A 6,273-nucleotide genomic window follows, 5' to 3' on the forward strand; every position below is an offset into this window, starting at 1 on the left:
ACACACACACACCCCCTTATATGTGTGTATGTACGTTAAAGAAACTGGAAGACTGGGACTTCACTGGTGGTCCAGTGGTTAGGAATCTGCCTTCCAGCACAGGGGACGTGGGTTCGATCGCTGATCCGGGAAGATCACACATGTGGTCGAGCAACAAAGTCCCTGTGCCACAACTACTGAGCCCGCGTGTGCACCTGCTGAAGTGTGCCCTAAAGCCTGTGCTCTGCGATGAGAAGCTGCCGCCACGAGAAGCCCGTGCACCGCAAATAGAGAGTAGCCCCCTCTCACTGAAAGAAGAGAAAGCCTGGGCACAGCAATGAAGACCCAGCACAGCCAGAAATAAATAAATGAATAAATAAGTAAAATTAAAAAATAAACTGGAAGACTATATACCAAAGTCTTAACAATAGTTATCTCTGTATGGTCCTAATATAGGTGATCTTTCTCTCCTTCTGGGTCTTCTCTACACCTTCTAATGACCTACTGTCTGAACACCTCATGAGTATTTTAAGGAGAAATGGAATGTTTGACTCTTGGTGTTTCCTCACTAGGGGTCCATCTGGCTCGGTAATAGATAAGTGAAACGTTTTGTTGGAAAAGGTCCACTCTTTAGTGGACCAGAAGGACACATCAAACGGTAAACTGTGATTTTGAGTGACTGTTTTCTGCTTCTTGTGTTTTTTGGTTTCCTATTATGCACATGTTACCTTTAAAAAAATGTGATTTTAAGGACCTTAAAAAATATATATGCATTCCTATGTTTTTGCCACCTTATTTACAATGGTCAATTTACAAAAGCAACCTAAGTGTCCATTAATAGATGAGTGGATGAAGAAGCTCTATATAAAACATATATATAACATACATATAACATATATATACCCTGACATATGCAATGTAATATCAGCCTAAAAATAATGAAATCTTTCCATTTGTAATAGCATAAATGGGTTTAGAGGGTATAGTGCTAAATGAAAAGTCAGAGAAAAACAAATACGGTTGTTATCTCACATGTGGAATCTAAAAAACATAACAAATGAACAAACAACAAAACAGAAACAGACTCAGCAAACACATGGTTGTGGAGGCGGGGGAGGTGGTGAGAGAGGGTGGGTAAGTGAAATGGATGGGGAGATTACGAGGTAAGGTGGTTTGCTTTTAAGAGGTGCAGTCTTTCAGTTACAAAATGAATGAGCCACAGGGATAAAATGAACCACATAGGGATTATAGTCAATAATTATGTAGTATCTTTGTATGGTGACAGATGGTGACTAGACCTGTGGTGATCATCTCGTAACAGAAAAATCACCATGCTGTGCACCCGAAACTATTAACAGAATGTTGGTCAGTTACACATCAATTAAAAAGGTAAAGGGCGTTATGAAAAGATGCTCTATCCTGGCAGCGAAGGAAGTTCTCGGATTAGGCCCCGTTTTGCCCTTGTCATTGTTATTCTCTTGTTCTCCGTATGCCCTGCTTCTGCCCTCTGGCAAGTCCTTGCTCAGCCACTTTTCTTCCTGGCTCTGTGTGAAGTGGAAGCATGCCTTCCTTGAAGACTGTACAGCTTTGACAACCTGCTTACGGATGGTTGGAGATCCAAGAGCTGTTTTATGGTTTTACTTATTTATTCAGGCCAGGCTTGTGGGGGTTTGGGGCAATATAGTTCCCCCAGAAATTTCAGCTCTATTTGCTTCTAAGCAGCTTGTAATCCCAAAGACCTCTCAGACAGGTTTTCAACATTAGCAAAAAAGTAAGAGAAACTTCAAAAATTTTCGAAAAGTAACAACCTGGTCAATACTCCTTGTGTTATTCCCATAATTTAGGTCAAGAAGAGGATCTTTCCTGAGGGTTTAATCTGTGAAAATCTGGATCATGACTTCGGTGAACTTTCCAGTCCCTCTTTATTCTGCTAGTTGTACATTTATTGATGTTGCATTCGTTTACTCTCTAGTTGGTGTTGGAATTCAACTCCACTGTGTAGTGGCTGCCTCGTGAGTTGGTGCAACAGATGAGCCTGAATCAAAGCACATGATGACCACCACAACCACTGTTTCAGCTGGCAGGGAAAGCCATAACCATGTCTAAGAAGGAATCTGAGAATCCATCCAATCTAGATGAATTAGATCTAGAATTCTAGACCAGGGCTCAGCAAACTGTAGCCTGTGGAGCAAACATGGCCAACCGTCTATTTCTTTAAATAAAGTTTTATTGAACACTTACTTGTTTATATATTCATCATGCTTCTGTACCACAACAGCAGAGCTGAGTATCTGCAACAGAGATAGTATGGGTCACAAAGCCTACAATATTTACCTTCTGGCCCTTCACAAGAAAATAAAAAATTACCCATTCTTTTTTTTTCTAATTTTTGACAAGATACATCCTGATATATCTGTGCATATATTTTTTAGCATTCTTTTTCATATCTTTTTTTAAAAATTGAAGTATAATTGATATACAATGTTGGGTTAGTTTCGGGTGTACAGCACAGCAATTCAGTTATATATATATATATATTCTTTTTCAGATTCTTTTATAGATTATTTCAAAATATTAAGTTCCCTGTGCTATACAGTAGGTCCTTGTTGGTTTTATTTTATATTTATTTATATATTTATTTTATTTTAAATTGTATTTATTTATTTTTGGCTGTGTTGGGGCTTTGTTGCTGTGAACAGTCTCTTATTGTGATCAGGGCCTACTCTCTCGCTGCAGTGAGTGGGCTTCTCACTGCAGCGGCCTCTTGTAGAGCATGGGCTCTGGGGCGCACAGGCTTCAGCAGTCGCAGTGCATAGACTCAGTAGTTGTGGCTCACAGGCTTGGTTGCCCCGAGGCACATGGGATCTTTCCAGACCAGGGATCAAACCCATGTCCCCTACATTGGCGAATGGATTCTTAACCACTGGACCATCAGGCAGGTCCCAGTTATCTATTTTATACATAGTGGTATATATATATGTTAATCCCAACCTCCCAATTTATCCCTCCCCCAACCCTTTCCCCTTTGCTAACTATACTTTTGTTTTCTATGTATGTGAGTCTCTTTCTTTTTGTAAATAAGTTCGTTTGTATTTTTTTTTTAATTGCCCATTCTTGTTCTAGACAATAGTAGCCTCTTCGATGATCTGTCAGTGAGGACCAAAAGGGAGAGGAGAATGGAAAATTCCACTCTTTATACAACAAAGCTACAGAAAAATTCCACTCTTTATACTACAAATCTCCCTACCAAAAGGGAGATGAGAATGGAACATTCCACTCTTTATACTACAAAACCATATGGTACCAGCACAGAAACAGAAATATAGATCAACGAAACAGGATACGAAGTCCAGCCATAAACCCACACACCTGTGGCCACCTAACCTATGACAAAGGAGGTAAGAATGTTCGATGGAGATAAGAGTCTTTTCAATAAGCAGTGTTGGGAAAACTGGACAGCTACATGTAAACGAATGAAATTAGAATACTCTCTAACACCATACACAAAAATAAACTCAAAATGGATTAAAGACCTAAATATAAGGCTGGATACTATAAAACTCTTAGAGGAAACATAGGCAGAACACTCTATGACATAAATCACAGCAAGAACTTTTTCAACCCACCTCCTAGTATGATGAAAATAAAAACAAAAATAAATAAATGGGGTCACAGGTGAAAAATAACTTAAAAGCTTTTGCACAGCAAAGGAAACCATAAAACAAAAGACAACCTTCACAATTGGAGAAAATACTTGCAAATGAAGCAACCAACAAGGGATTAATCTTCAAAATATACAAACAGTTCATGCAGCTCAATATCAAAACCCCCAAACAACTCAATCAAAAAATGGGTGCAAGATCTAAACAGATATTTCTCCAAAGAAGACATACAAGGCTAAAAAACACATGAAAAGATACTCAACATCACTAATTATTAGAGAAATGCAAATCAAAACTACAGTGAGGTATCACCTCACACAGATCAGAATGGCCATCATCAAACAATCTACAAACAACAAATGCAGGAGAGAGTGTGAAGAATAGGGAATCCTCCTACACTTGGTGGGAATGTAAATTGGTACATCCACTATGGAGAACAGTATGAGGGTTTATTTAAAAACTAAAAACAGAGCTACCATATGATCCAGTAAGCCCACCCACTGAAGAAAATCATAATTCAAAAAGATACATGCACCCCAATATTCATAGCGGCACAATTGTCAATAGCCAGGACATGGAAGCAACCTAAATGTCCACCAACAGAGGAATGGATAAAGAAGTGTGGTACATATATACAATGGAATATAACTCAGCCATAACAAAGAATGAAGTAATGCAATTTGCAGCGACATGGATGGGCCTCAAGATCATCATACTGAGTAAAATAAGTCAGACAGAGAAAGATGAATATGCTGATATCACTTACAAGTGGAGTCTAAAAAATGGGTACAAATGAGCTTATCTACAAAACAGAAATAGAGTTATAGATATAGAAAACAAACTTATGGTTACCAGGGGGAAAGTGTGGGAGGAGGGATAAACTGGGAGGTTGGGACTGACATATATACACTCTTATGTATAAACTAGATAGCTATTAAGGAGCTATGTATAGCACAAGGAACAGTACTCAATACTCTGCAATGGCTTATTTGGGAAAAGACTCTTAAAAAGAGTGACTATATGTGTATGTATAAATGATTCACTTTTGTACACCTGAAACTAACACAACATTGTAAATCAACTATACTCCAATAAATTGTTTTTAAAAAAGAAAAAAAATTCCATTCTTGCCTGAAGAAACTCCTCATGCCCTCAGGAATTGAAACACGAAAAGGTAAGACTTTTCATAATCAATCTTGGGCTGAATCACCCATGGACACCAAACTTGTTACAATAGGTCTGCTCTTGGAATCCACCTGATCAATGACTAACCCCACTTCAGTTTGAGCCAGTCATTGCCAATCATTTATATTTAATCTAAACCCCTCATTTTCCCCCAAATCTATACAAACCCCATCTTTTACTATGTTCACAGACATTATCTGTCTCCTTGTAGTTCTCCCTTGCCTGGCAAGAAATAATTTCCACTTGGTTTTTTTTTTTTTCCTTTCTAGTTTTAAAGAATTGTGATTCCTTTAATACCGAAAATCTAAACTATAGTGACTTAACAAAATAGAAGTTTATTTCCTGCTCACCTAGTAGTCTTGAACAGGTGTTCAGCTTTGTGGGGCAGCTCTTATCTTCCTTGTCATTCATGGATCCAGCTGCATCCAGCTGTCAGAAGAGGAAAGAGTTCCCCTGTGTGTGGGTATTGTGGGAGGTATTTACTAGACCAGTCCTGGAAGTGGCACCTCACTTGCTGTTGTTGTTATTCAGTCGCTAAGTGTCTGACTCTTTGTGACTCCATGGACTGCAGTGCACCAGGCTCCTCTGACTCAGATTCACGTCCTTTGAGTCTGTGATGCTGTCTAACCATCTCACCCTCTGCCGCCCGCTCCTCCTTTCGCCTTTAATCTTTCCCAGCATCAGGGTCTTTCCCAATGAGTCAGCTCCTTGCATCAGATAACCAAAGTATTGGAACTTCAGCATCAGTTCTTCCAATGAATATTCAGGACTGATTTCATTTAGGATAAATTGGTTGGCTCTCCTTGCAGTCCAAAGGACTCTCAAGAGTCTTCTCTAGCACCACAGTTTTAAAGCATTAATTCTTTGGTGCTCAGCCTTCTTTATGGTCCTTCTTTATGCTCTCACATCCATACATGACTACGGGAAAAACCATAGCTTTGACTATATGGACCTTTGTTGGCAAAGTGATGTCTCTGCTTTTTAATATGCTGTCTAGATTTCCATGCAGTCACAAAGAGCTGGACACGGCTGAGTGACTAAGCACAGCATGGCACAGTACAGCACAGCTAGGTTTGCATAGCTTTCGTTCCAAGGAAGAAATATCTAATTTCTTGGCTGCAGTCACCGTCTGTGGTGATTTTGGAGCCCAGGAAAATAAAATCTGTCACTGCTTCCACTTTTTCCCCTTCTATTTGCCATGAAGTGATGGGACCAGATGCCTTGATCTTAGTTTTTTGAATGTTGAATTTTAAGTCAGCTTTTTCAGTCTCCTTTTTCACCCTCATCAAGAGGCTCTTTAGTTCCTCTTCACTTTCTACCATTATAGTGGTTTCATCTGCATATCTGAGGTTGTTGGTATTTCTCCTGGCAGTCTTGATGCCAGGCTGTGATTCATCCAGCCCAGCATTTTGCATGATGTACTCTGCATGGAGGTTAAATAAGGAGG

The sequence above is a fragment of the Bison bison genome, unplaced genomic scaffold (assembly GCF_000754665.1).
Source record: "Bison bison bison isolate TAMUID 2011002044 unplaced genomic scaffold, Bison_UMD1.0 scf7180017864181, whole genome shotgun sequence".
NCBI classification, from domain to species: domain Eukaryota; kingdom Metazoa; phylum Chordata; class Mammalia; order Artiodactyla; family Bovidae; genus Bison; species Bison bison.